Genomic DNA, 13,385 nt, shown 5'->3' with positions numbered 1-13,385 from the left:
AACAAAATACTCTGTGATCCTGAACTGGTTTTTGGCAGCGCTGTGTTTTCTCTGGCATTCTCCATGCTCTCATTGGGAAAACTAAAATTCAGCAGTAAAGGAAGCAATCTGTGTCATACAGTTGCATAAACAACACCAGCTTCACAAAACTAACAAGTTGAAATGCCCTTTAATGCTTCATTCACAACAGAGAAACTTCCAGTAGCAGATCCAGATGCAAGCTGACACCTTAGTTTTCACAGTACACTGAACCCTTGAGGCTTTACATCAATTATTCCTTGGGAAATAAAAGGGTTTTAATTTTTTTCCCCTTTATTTTGTATCAATTTGAACTAGCAATTGTAAACAAACACTTTAACTATCATAACTATATCAAAACAGTAACAGAGCCTTAATTCTTAAAAATCTTGCCTTTTACAGTCATCTAACGCTTTTAAGTACCAATTTTCAGTCTTAGTACAATAGAACAATATCTTGTTATTCTTTCTTCCTCAGAGCCCTATGGATAGAAATTATTTTAAGCTATGTAATCTCAAGCATTTTGTAATTCTGTGCTAGTAATATAAAGAGCCAAACATCTCTGATTTAAAGTGAAAGATGGCATTTCAGAATTAACATCTTCCTTGAAAATGAAGTTTACCATTGACAATACATCCATTTATTTCTGTGTCTTAAAATGCAGTCCTGAATATTTGAAACCTAGACCTGCTATGCATTGCCCAAGTCAACTAAAAGAAAACCTGAACCACCCTCCTTAGCCAAGTTCACCTGCTCAGTGTTCATTTACTCTTCCACCGCTTGTCTCTCAGAACAGCCTTTGGATACAACACACCAAGACTTAGCCTTTAGTGCAGTGAGGTGCAGCCATGAAACAAATCACTGAAAATGGAGCTGGTACCACCACTGACTTCTGCACAATGAAAACAAAATATAATTTTATTAAATGTCAATATGACATAAAAGTGAAAAAGATTATGTTAACAATCCAAATGTTTGAAACTTCCTGGTAATTTTTAGGGAGTTCATAACAATAAGATGGGGGGGGCATTGTTTGTTTGATTATAAAGTAATTTCCAATACAAAAAAAAATGTGGCCATAATTGAAATAATTTCAAATATAAAAAAGTCAGAATTAGTTATATCACCTTTCCCTTTCGTTCCCAAAGCTTTATTATGTACATATAAATAAACACACCATAAACCTTGCATCTCAGTTGCACAAGACAGAAAGCTAAATGAAGGCAGAGCTCTGAATTTTCAAAACCTTTCATCATCTTTAGTACCTTAGGTAAGAGCAGATACATGACCATCACTATAGTACCACCATTATAGACTCGAGGCACAGTCCTGGGTAATAGCAATAGTTTATAAAACAGAGTCACCAGCACTTTAAAAAAAAACCCAAACCAAAGAACTTAAACCCCCCCAAAAAACCCCAGTCAAGCAAACAAAATATTCAGGCTATAGATACAAAAGACACGTACTTCAGAGCAACCATAATTACATTTTCTTTGGTAATAAACATTTGACTGGCCAAATGGAAAGATATTTTTTCTAGTTGAACAGAGCTTTTTACTCTGCTTTAAAGAAATTGCTTCATTTCTTTTTTAGTCTCACAAAGTAATCAGAAGGCACCAGTCTAGCATTTTTTACTAAATTAAGAAAATAATTTCCCACCTTTTTAGCACAGGAAATGGAATTTGTGTGAACTGGAAACTTCAACAGGAGAATGGCAATAAGTGTTCACACTCCTGCTCCAGCAGGAGCTCCTGCAGGCACATTTCCCACCCTGGGCTGCTCCTGCTGGCTCTCAGGTGCTTGGAGGGATGAAGATGTCCCTGCTAAAGCAGCATTTGTTCAGGAGGGGCACAAGGGAAAGCGTGGCAGGTTCCCTGTCAGGCTGCACAGTGTTCCCCATGCCTTTCCTTCTGTCCTGATTAAAATTTTATGTGACCTTTTCACAGCAAACACCATCCACTATGCCCAAGCAGGCAGAAATAACCAGCTGATATTTCAAGCCATGATCTTGTCCCAAGAGCCTGAGGTGGAGCATTCCCAGGTCTACAGCAGCATTTCAAGCACCAGGATCTCACCAAAGGAAGTGTGGGCATCACTTCTCCCCCTTCACTGCTTCAGTTCACCTCATGCAAGTTTTCATATCGCTCTGGTTTCTCTGGTCACTTGGATTTTTCAAGTGCTAATGAACTTTTCTTGGCCTTCAGGAAATTCCCTGTGAGAGTCTCAGGCAGATTCACCTCAAAGGCCTCTTGGCTGAACAAATGAAACCAGAACGGGTCACAGTGTCACCAAGCTGACTGTACCAGATGTGATGCAGCACAAAATAAGCAGTGCAAGGTTGCACCAACCAATTAGACATTTATTATGAATTTTTAGAAATATATCTTCCTCTGGCTACAGAGGTATATTCTCTTCTGTAACTAATGAATGGACTGTCATAGTTGCCTGTTTTATAGCAAAGGAATTATTTTAATTTAGTAGCCATTCACAAGTAGATTGGTGCCTAATTTCTAGCTTGAATGGGGTTTATTTATTATTTATTTATTTATTTATTAAAGTTAAGATAGAAACCCTAATTTTGAGAACAGGAAGAATTACATAGGGAGAAGGAGAGCTGGATGTTGGTCAAAATCCTCAAGTAAATCTTAATGTTAGCAGACCGAAAGCAATTACATTGTCAAGGTCTGTCATAAGTGTTCGTGCTGGAAAAACTACTTTGTTTCTTATTTTCACTTGGAAAAGTCTCATCTGTCACATTTTCTGTCTTTCTTTTCTTACAGGTACTCAAACTATGAGCTGTGATGCAGCTCAGACCTTCAGCACTCTCAGTAAGTATTCTGTGACCTTTTCAGTCACACCATTACACTGATTAATTAATCCAGAGCACAACAATGCAAAGGGAAGTATTAAGGCAGGCATATAAGGTCATAAAAATAATTGGCATTCAAAGTGTTACATCCATCACTTGGACTACTAAATCTGATATCAGGATTCTTCAAATCTGCAAAGCACTGAGTTACATAACCAATTTATGTCCACATACACACAAATTACCATTGTTTGGTGGGGGTTTAATTAAAAAATCCTGTTACCTGCAGTGCCAGTCCAATGCCAAAATGCTTTGTACTCATTCTAGATCGGAATCAAACATCCATGCATGAGCACACTTCCCTAACTCTATCCACGACCAGCAAAGAGGATATAATGTTTCAGCAGCAACAATCCCAGCAATATGTTAAAAATAGATTTTAAGATAGCTTAATTAATTAATAAAACTCATTGTGAAGAATGAAAATTGGCCTCCTATTTATTCCAGGCCCTAGGTAGCTCTGATGGATCTAAGCCTTTGCTGTATTTCAACTGCATATTCAGAGTGTGTCGACAATTTCTCAGGCAAAGAAAAATATGTATGTAGCTCTCTGAAGATTTCTTATGAGGTGTATCACAAGTCAGTTGCATTTATTTAACTAGCATATTTTCAGCAATGTTGAGCTTATGATCTCCATGATTAATAGCAGCATGCTTACAAAATACAAAGAGAGGAAATTAACTGCTCTGTCCCTGAAGAATCACTGGCTTTACCAGATAATTAAGAAGTTCTGCATTTTTACCTTATGATTAGCTGCAATCAAAAAGATGATCTTTATTATGCTGCTTTTTTTTCCATCAAGACTTCTGTAATATATAATGAAGAGAGCAAAGGGAAGAGCAGAGCAGCCCAAGGAAATGAGTACATACAATGCAACAGAGCACAGCAACATCCTTGTCTATTCCAGAAAGAGGTTGAGATACTGTAGTATTCTAATAACTACTTTTAACTACACACAGAACTCTAAGCAAAGACTGTACTTCAAAATCACTCCTCCAGGAATCAATTTTCTGTCATATTTTATAATCCACATGAAATCTAAAGGCAAGAGTTGATTGGGAGTTGAGGTACAAACTGAAATGAGGTCAATAAAACAAACTTGAAATACAAAATACTGTATATATGAAAGGTTACTATTTGGACTGCACACCCTGTGTAGCAATTCTATGAAATGCTTAGATCTTTGCATTTTTCCTGCACCAAAGAAAAACTTTCACTTCCAGATTTCAGCATTTCTGGTTGTTGAAGGTTAGTCTTTCCAAAAAGCTATTGCTGCCAAAGGCAGCTCACAGAGTACAAGAGGGAATAAGCCTTCGTCATTGTTAATGTGTTTCTTGCTTCAGGGAAGACACTTAAAATTCTTAGTTCTCAAGCATTACTTAAATTGGTGACAAAAAGACATTTTAATTGTTTTCAAGACTGGAACATAAGATTTTAGAATCTCTAAACGTAGATATCTCTGTAGCTGAAGTTATGCATTATTTAACCAGAACAATAGTTCTCATTAAAACTTAACTTAATTTTTCAGCTTTCTCAAAACATCTGCTACTCATGGGATCTGGTTTAGTAATTATAATAAACAAAATTTCTCTATTGTTGCTCCTTTAGTTGCAAAAACAAGAAGTTTCTAGGACTTCTTCCTAGCTTTGATAAACTAAACCTTATTGCAACAGAAATAATTGGTAGATATTTGTTGTTGTTATTTTAAATCTATTACTTTAAAAGTTGATGCCACAGCTCTCTCGACTTCGTTACCATAATGCTATAATTAGAAACAAAACTCTGGCAATAGTCTTTACAGAGGTTTAATGAAGCAACTTCTTTTCTAAGGCATATTTTAAAATTAATACATGACAAGTCACAAGCATACTCTGAAAGCTGTACATGTGCCAGGGATGCAGAGGATACAGATGTCAAAGCATTGAAAGATTTAGGGCAGTTCGTAATATTTGATAGCAAAACTATTCCAAAGGAATTAAATACTTTGGAAAGAAGCATCATAAGCATTTTTTATAGTTTTTGATATCGATTTTCCAGATTAGCAGGTTTGTTATCTTGCCAAAAATATAAAATACAAAATATAGTGCTGATCTCATAACCAAGAGTTGCTGTGATCCCAACATAAAAAGTTTCCAGAAGATACAAGCCAGGCCTGCTTTTTTACCCCAAAACAGATTTACAGCAAAAAGATGGCAGCTTTTACCTGTGAGTTTTGGATAGTGCTCTCTTTCTTATTGCTAAGAATAAAAACCTAAAACCAGCATCCATGCTGGGGAAATGATAAGTCTGCAAATGTTGATCCTCAACAACACAGGTTCCACTGATAGTACATGTCCCTAGTTTCAAGCAAGGTAACATTGAAAACCATCCAGATTACATTTCACTTGCAAAGTACCTGTACAGCCTAGGTAAACTGATCCTGGCTATGAAAAAGAACAGGAATAAGTAGATATTTCTGATAGGAGGCACATCCACATAGCTCCTGCCATATTCCAGTGCCTCTAGACTGAATCTTCAAGGACCACAAAACAGCAGACAGACTCACATCTATACTGGAATGAAATTTTCTATCATTACATTTTAGTGAAAAATGAGTTGTAATGAAACAGGATAAAGTGATAAAAACCTTCAAACACCAAGCTGATCAAACTTTTCCAAAGGAAAGTTTTACCATATTTCCATTCCTTTTTATTTTTTTTAACAGCATTTGAAAATGAGTGCACATCTTTTAATCTTCTCAAACTGAGCTCCATCAATTTTTTCATCTGTACTTTTCACTGGTAAATAAGTTTCCATCTGGGCTGTAGAATGTAGATGATGAGGGCATAGTGGTGCTGAAAGCTTTCAGCAACCAATTGCCCTGACATGTGCTCTGGTCTCTGAACACTCTGGACCCAAGCAGATAAACCAGCTGAGGCAATAATCACCTTCTTTTTATTATTTCCTTCTATTATGCTTTCTCTCTCCATCCTGCATCTCATCCCCAAGCCACAAATTAATTCTATTTATTTTCCAATTCATTTTATAGACAAACAAGCCATTCAGATTTAAATATTCCACCTTCTTAAGGTGTCTGGGTAAATAACAAATATGTCATATAGTAGTGTCAAACCTAATGAACAAATTATAGATGGGATTTTAAAGTGGTTTAACAGATACAAAACTATAAAAAAATATAGCACTATCTGTACTATACTGGTTAAAGAGGCACAGGTTTACATTTCTATAAATATCTGGGACACAGAGGCTGTATCCACACAGTGTAAATCTTAGAAAGGCTGTAGTCACATTAAGGGATAGGGTTGGAAAAAATCATAAGCTTCATTAACAGATTCAAGGGACAAGAATAAAATGTATGTGTTGCCTGTGAAGCAGATGTGATGAACAGAAATCCTGCAGAAAATTTCATGTTTTGCACTGAGACTGAGGTAGAGCACTATTAGGAGACTCTGCTTGGCCTCTCTCACTCCTCCCACCAGGATCAGCCACCCCACCAAGAGAACAGGAAAGAAAGAGGTTAGGTGGACACTTTGGGCTGTATTTAGTCATTGCCTAATCATCTCCAGTTCATCTCTTCCTTCCAGTAAAATCTCTGTTAGCATAGCTGAACTGAAACCTCTCCAGCCTTTAGACCCTCCCCGAGGTCTGAACAAGAGGAAACACAGCAGAAAGAAATGCACAGAAGTGGCTTCTGGACCAGAAGCATCACAGTGGGAGTCGAGGTAGGAGTCATCAAGAGCTGAGTGAGAGCATCACCTGACTTTGGTACCCCAATAGGTTGGTACTGTCTAATTCTCTGCCTCAAGGCCTCCTGCTCCACATGGATTTCATAATTTGAAGATTTCCTAATCCTGTGATACTTTTTCTCTACCTTATGTGTTGAGGCAAGTGAACAAACCCTTAAACTTCTCTTGTCTGTTAAGTGTAAATAGAGTTTCAATATGCCACATTTAAAATCTTCAGTGGTTTTTGTTTGGGGTTTTTTTGGTTGGTTGGTTTTGTTTGTTGTTATTTTTTTGTTTCTTGGTTTGGTTTTTTTTGTTGTTTTTGTTTTTGGTTGGGTTTTTTTTCCCAGTTTTTAAGTTATTTATATAAAATTTTAAATCACTTGGAAGCTAAGGCAGAACTTGTTCTCCTGCCCCCAAACAGAAATCTGTCTTTTTCTCCAACAGTAGTCACACATTTCCTCAGGACTCCCTAAGCAGAGCTATCAGAAAGCTGATTTCACCTGTGCAAACATGAAACCTGCTGCTGCCTCACCAGAGGCCATCAGGAGTCCAGGGACTGCCACTGCACAAGGGAGAGGCTGTCCCCTCCCTGCCACTGCTGCACCCCCAGGGTTCAGCAGCACCTCTGGCCAGCTGAGAAGGGTTTGGACACAGCCCAGGATGCTCCTGCTGGGCTGAGAACCCCAGAGTCCAAATCTGACACACAGACCACAACAAGGCGTTTGTGAAGGTACCTGGAGGGTAATAACAACCATCTTTTCATCAGCCAATGCATTAAAGATAAGGACTGTGTTTGTTTATTCTTTTTCCATTTACTGAAAGCTGAGTAGAGGGCAAATTGTGTTTGTACCAAATTGTTATTAGCTGTTGAAAACGACTGTTTGAGTTCTTTTCTTCAACAGTTGAAACCAATATTAAGGATAAAAACAGAATTAAAAAATGGTTATGCATTCTTTCACATTCAAGTGAAGAAAATTATTTTGCACAGCAAGTATTGAGATCAATTAAAATCCTTTACTTCAGATATAATTAACAAGACTCACAAGCATAAAGTGATTTAATTTCCTGTATCAAACCAAATGCTGTTTTCTGTCAGTAAATGACTATTCTCTTACAGCACTACACATTAATAATTCATCATTGCTGTATATTCAAACAGATGGGACTCAATGAAAACTTCTAATGAAAACAGCATTAACTTACATCCAGCAGGCAGAATCTTTAAAGGAATAGTATTTTCTTAAATGTTAAGGTTTTTCATTCCACAATTTCCTAATTAGAGTTAAATTGTTACACTACGAAAAAAAAAACCCAGTCCTTACAGTGGGTGAAAAACATAAAAAGCAATCTAATACAGTTGTATAAAATAAAACCAAATAAAACCAAGGCCTACTGCTTCAATAAATAACCTCGAAATAATTTGATGGGAGTTTATGCTCACTAATATTTATCTTTGTATTTGATTTAACTTTGATGAAGTTCAGTTAGTCTGGCAAGTGACATGCACACCCTAGGATTTCACTCTCTGGCACGGGAGAGTAGAAAATTAGCACAGAAACCTCACAGAACCATGTGATTCAGATCTCAGGCACTCACTACCTGCAGTGTGGAGCAAGGCTGCAAGACCAAAGTTACTGCAGCTCACTTGCTGCCACAGAGAACCTTTTTTATTCCCACCACCCCCTTTTTTAGTTCCCCATTTCCTTTTAAGATCTGAGGAGAGAAATAAAATGGAGGGAGTGTGTATGTGTGTGATTACTCCAGTTCAATAAGGCTGAAAAAGACAGTGAGAAAGAAGGATTTTGTTGTCTGATCGTAGGTGTACTGAAGTCAATAGGAATTAATTGACCATAAATATTTTCATTTCCAAACTCCCTATAAAAGCAGCAGCAATACTGGCCTCTAATACTATAATTTTTGAACTTTTACTTAGGAAATCTTAGAAGACCTGCCAATGTAAGCAGCAAATAAGCATAACATTTCTACAACAAAAACCAAAACCTAAATCTGTTAACATACATATACTACCAATCCTACTGTGATAAAAGCCCCCTTCTTTAATTTTACAAGGGATATTCACCACAATGACACAACATGACGTGGAAACATTTATCTCTCCTGAACATTTTGCCATTGTAGCTGGCACCATTTGCTCTTATTAAGCACATTCAAGCAAAGAATGAATTCTGCTGTTGTTTTCTCTGTGTTTTCAAGACTGAGGGGATGATGCTGCTGCAAAGTGCTGAATAAACTGACTGCTCCAAGGACACCCACAGCTCTAAATGCATGCACAGCCACAGCCAGGATTAAAGGAATTTCCCATGTAAATGGTTGCATCCACGTTGTGATGCCTTGCTGGCTAAACAGCACACATTAAGTACATTATTAGAGCAAGTGCATAAGGCAGACATTCTTAGTTATGCAAATGGGATGAAAATATCCCAATAGGATCCCCTTTCTCCCTGAGCAGTCAACAGAGATACTGGTAGCAAAAATATTCATGTTTTTCTCCATTACCTAGGATGCCTGAATTAGACATTTTCATTCTACATCAAGTTCTTAATCTGCAAAGAGAAAAACCCCTTAAGATAGATACCTTGCATTTGCACTTGAGCAATTATTTATTCACATCTCCATTGCACCTTACGTTGAAAGGGCAAGTTTTAGAAGTCTAAAGGAAATTAGGTAAAATAAGTTATTTGAAATTGAGGGGAAAGGAGTGAAGAAGGAATAAACAGAGCTTTTAAGGACATGCTGAAAGTGCCAGCTGATATCACACAGCATTGTCTTTAAATAATATCCACTCTGAATGCCAAAAACTACCTATTTTCTGTGTGATTCTTGACATGTGCCATAACTCAAAAGTTTATTGTATTGCACTATGAGAATAAAGTGCCTTAAGAAACTACAAAAATATATGACAAATGCACTTTTAGTTAGGTAGAAAGTATTTTGATACAAAATCCAGAATTTCTTTTCTTTTAGATTTTTCTACATAACATAACAATGCATTTATTGGAGTTTTGCAATATGGCCCCAAGAATTCCCTAATCACTGCTCTAGAAATAAGCCTCAAAGATTTGAATATACCATCTTCAAAAAATGTCTAGTTCTTTGCTTTGAAAAATATGATTCTCAATTTGTGCTTTTAAAGAAAAAGCTGTAGAGAATGTGCTGACATAAGTCTTCTGGATAAATTTTTCCTCCTCTAACTTGATTACCCATGTGTATTTTTCTGACAGGGACCAGAAACAGAAGATAACTCTCTTTACATTGCTCCATCATAATGCAACCTCAGAAAGAACAATAAATTTTAAAATCTGGTGCCAAAAATTGAGTTGTTTGTTTCTCAGCTCTCCCAGATGGAAAACACTTTTGTTAAATCATTGCAAGTGAAATTAGGCAGCTTGTTACTGAAGCCTAATCATTCATTAGCATTTTAAATTCCTGCAAAGGGACAAAATACTGTAGTATCTGACTGCCTGAATATTAACAGATAATGTTTTCTGTTTATATGTAAATACCTAAAATCTCTATCAGTAGTTAAAGAAGAGTGGGTAAATTTTTTGCTTTTTCCAAAGTTCTTAGCGCTCACAATGTTCTTTTTATTATTATTCTTTCCTCTCATCCTTTTCATTATTTCCATATCATACCTATTTATAACTTCCCAAAGCAAGATCTTTTTTGCTTTCCTTTGACATAGGTCTTGGTATTGGCTATAAATTAATATATTTCTTCCAACATCCTGAGCCAAAATGGACAGAATTAGCTGAATTTGTACTGTAGAGACTCAGCGTATTAGCTCAACATTACACTACAAATATATATGCAAAGAGACATGGTATTGACAGAATTATGGATGAAGGTATCAACTCTTTATTAATAAAGTATGAGAACCTATTGTCCTGGTCCAATAGCAGGAAATAAATGAGATTCAATCAGCTGAATCTAATACTAGATTTTCCCTGGTTAAATTAAGAACCCCACCACAAGTGGTTAAACATCCTAATGGATAATCTAAGGAAGAAAACCAAATTACTAATCCCTTCTCTGTGCAACTATTACAAAGGCTTTGGCAAAAGCTGATATAACAGAAAGATTCCAAAAGCCTTTCCCAGAATTTGACATCCTTGCCAGATCATCTAAATTACAGGTTTGAGTCACTTTAGCATCTAACACCTGGGGACAAGCTAAGCACTTATTTTTTATTATTCTCCTCTTTATATTGGTAACTGAGGAATGGGAAAAGCTTTCAACATCACAGCCATGTGTGGCTTTTGCTGATGGGGTACAAGCCACTGTGCTGCTACCAAGTCCATTATGTGCTGGTTTTGCTGCTTTTGCTGTGAGAGAGGGTGTCCTACACCAAAGAGGCAAAACACATCTCCAACCATTACAGCCCTGTGAGGCAGGGATGTCTGACAGAGCCTTTTGCCCTGTGCCCTCTGCACCATTAAGTTTTAGAGGAATGGTTGGTTACTGATCAGTCTCAAAATGCAGCAGAAATTGATCAGTAAAGATCTCGGCTTCTACAAATTGGCTGCAATTTCTAGGAGTGAAAGTGAATTGCAATAAGGATGCTGTTTTTAATTGAAATAAATATAATCCCCTTCTTTCCTTCAACTTTCTAAATTCTCAGGCTTTTGCTTGTAGCTTTTAAGGTATGTACGTTTAAAAAATATATCACAGCAACAGCATAAACTGGTATCACATTGCTAGCAGTCTCCTGGAAGTATGAAATTGCAGCAAAATGTATAGACAATAACACCACATATCACCTTCCTGCTCTGTGAGCAATCTTCACTTCAAGAGAATTTTCAAAGGACCAATACCACAGTGCTAAGTACTAATAGCCCAGGCAGGCAGGCTCCCACCATGCTAATTAACTCACCTAGGGGTTCTAGCTACAGAACACATGCACAATTTCAAAGCTTTTCTCTCCCCTCCTACTCCTTTGTCTAACATCTTTCACTATAATCACACTCAGGAAGAAAATTTTAAAGCCAAGAATGACAAGTGTGTGTTGCCTCAGCTAAAACTATTCAGAAATAATAAAAAGCAAGATCGAGAGGCATAGATAGAGACAGGCTTTTGCCCTTCAAGCAACAGAAAAATAAGTTACGCTGTTGAAGGCCATTTGATGAGGAAAATGCATACTTTCTGTTTTTCTGTGTGAGAGTCCCAAGGATTTCCACAGTTCATTTTCTGTAGAGGTCAAATCCAATCCATGAAATTTCCTCCAAACATACAGCCTTTTTACTGCAGCCATACACCACAGTCAGCTCCCTCCTACCATCTACAGAAGAGTAATCACCCCAGGGTGCAGCTGAATATAAATGGCTGTAACAAGGGCTTTGCACAGCAGTAGCAATAAAAGCCATCCCCGAAGTGTCCACAACAAAGCCTGTGCTCAGATTTCCCTGTGGAAGCTCTTTAAGTCAGGCTTATGTACACATTGCTCATAGTTCATTTCCAGTTTCTGCTTCCCAACAGGCAGGTGTTCAAAATGTAATGTACAGCTTACCTCCCCACTTTATCATACAAGGATGTGGAAGTGGCCAGCTTCATAAACTAGACAGGGTTTAACTCAGAAATGTACATTCATTTTCTAATCAGCCTTCTGCAGCAGATCAGAAGGCACAGCAGAAACCTTTAAGTTTTCAGGTATTATTTTTCCATTACTGGAAAATTTCCATTTCTGTAATGTAAGAGGAAGAACCCCAAACAAATTCTCTGGTGACAAGAAACAGATACCCTAATTACAGCAAAATCTTGATTTAGCCTTGAAGGAATAATTCAAAACCCAAGGCAAAAGAGCTGCTTTCTTTCCCTTCCTCTCCCCGTTTTTTTTTTGCTGCTTTTCTGCAACAAATACAACAAAAATGCACAGTTTAAAATGGATCATTCTAGAAGAATAAATTTTTAAAAACTAATCTCTCTTACCTCTGAGAAGCATTTCCTTTTGACTGCTTTGGGTTTCCTCCAGATGAAGAGGCAAGTGGTAGGTCGTTGTTGATAGATACTGACTACAGGTCATGTGAATCAGCACAGGTAAATCTCAGATTTTCAGCTTTCTGGAGCATCACAGAGTAGCAGAACTATTGCACAACATCTGGAAAGTGAATTGGAAAATAATTCAAAATTAATAACTGTCATAGCTTGCTCTAGTGTTTCAGGGAGAATTGCCAACAATGCAATGACACTAATTATTACATAATCAGCATTAGTCAGTGAGCATAATTTGTGTGAAAGATAGTGGGGCTGAAGGCAAAAGGAGGCAGTTTTAGTGAACCTCTAAATATGAACTTCAGGGAGCAGTTCATGCAAAAGCATTTGCCTTCCAGAATGCCAGGAGGCATCTCTCCTCTATCTTTTATAACTCAAGTCCTGCAGATCACTCTAGGGTGGCTGGCAACAGGCAAATAAAGAAAAGTTCAAAACCATGAACTCCATTATGGGATTCTAAATACAGTGTATAAACCAAGATGGCAGTGGAAACAGTGCATCCTACTCAAACACATTTTTCTCCTAATATAGAAAAATATGGCTTAGAGGTATTTTAATACCCTGTATTTCCACTTATTAAATATAGCATTTTGTGCATTAATAATATTGCTAAAGTTCTGAAGATCAAAATGTAGCTCATTAGCATGAATCCATTTTCATTGTGTGTGAAAGAGCATGAACTCTCATAAATCATTCATAAAGGACACCTCTACATCTCTTCCCACAACTCCTTAGTATTATTTAGTTCTTTTTCAGATGTAAGA

At 37.1% G+C, this 13,385-nt stretch overlaps 1 long non-coding RNA gene across 1 annotated transcript in view; it reads right to left on the bottom strand.

Moving 5' to 3' along the window:
• LOC148222645 (uncharacterized) overlaps positions 1-12,778 on the bottom strand; it is a 233,473-nt gene extending 220,695 nt beyond the window's left edge. The window contains exon 1 of the long non-coding RNA XR_015805611.1: positions 12,559-12,778. This is a non-coding gene — a long non-coding RNA (uncharacterized LOC148222645). The remainder of the gene's footprint in view (positions 1-12,558) is intronic.
• Positions 12,779-13,385: the final 607 nt, after the last annotated feature.

The sequence above is a fragment of the Sturnus vulgaris genome, chromosome 10 (assembly GCF_052056855.1).
Source record: "Sturnus vulgaris isolate bStuVul1 chromosome 10, bStuVul1.hap1, whole genome shotgun sequence".
NCBI classification, from domain to species: domain Eukaryota; kingdom Metazoa; phylum Chordata; class Aves; order Passeriformes; family Sturnidae; genus Sturnus; species Sturnus vulgaris.
This window is presented reverse-complemented; position numbering and strand designations above follow the sequence as displayed.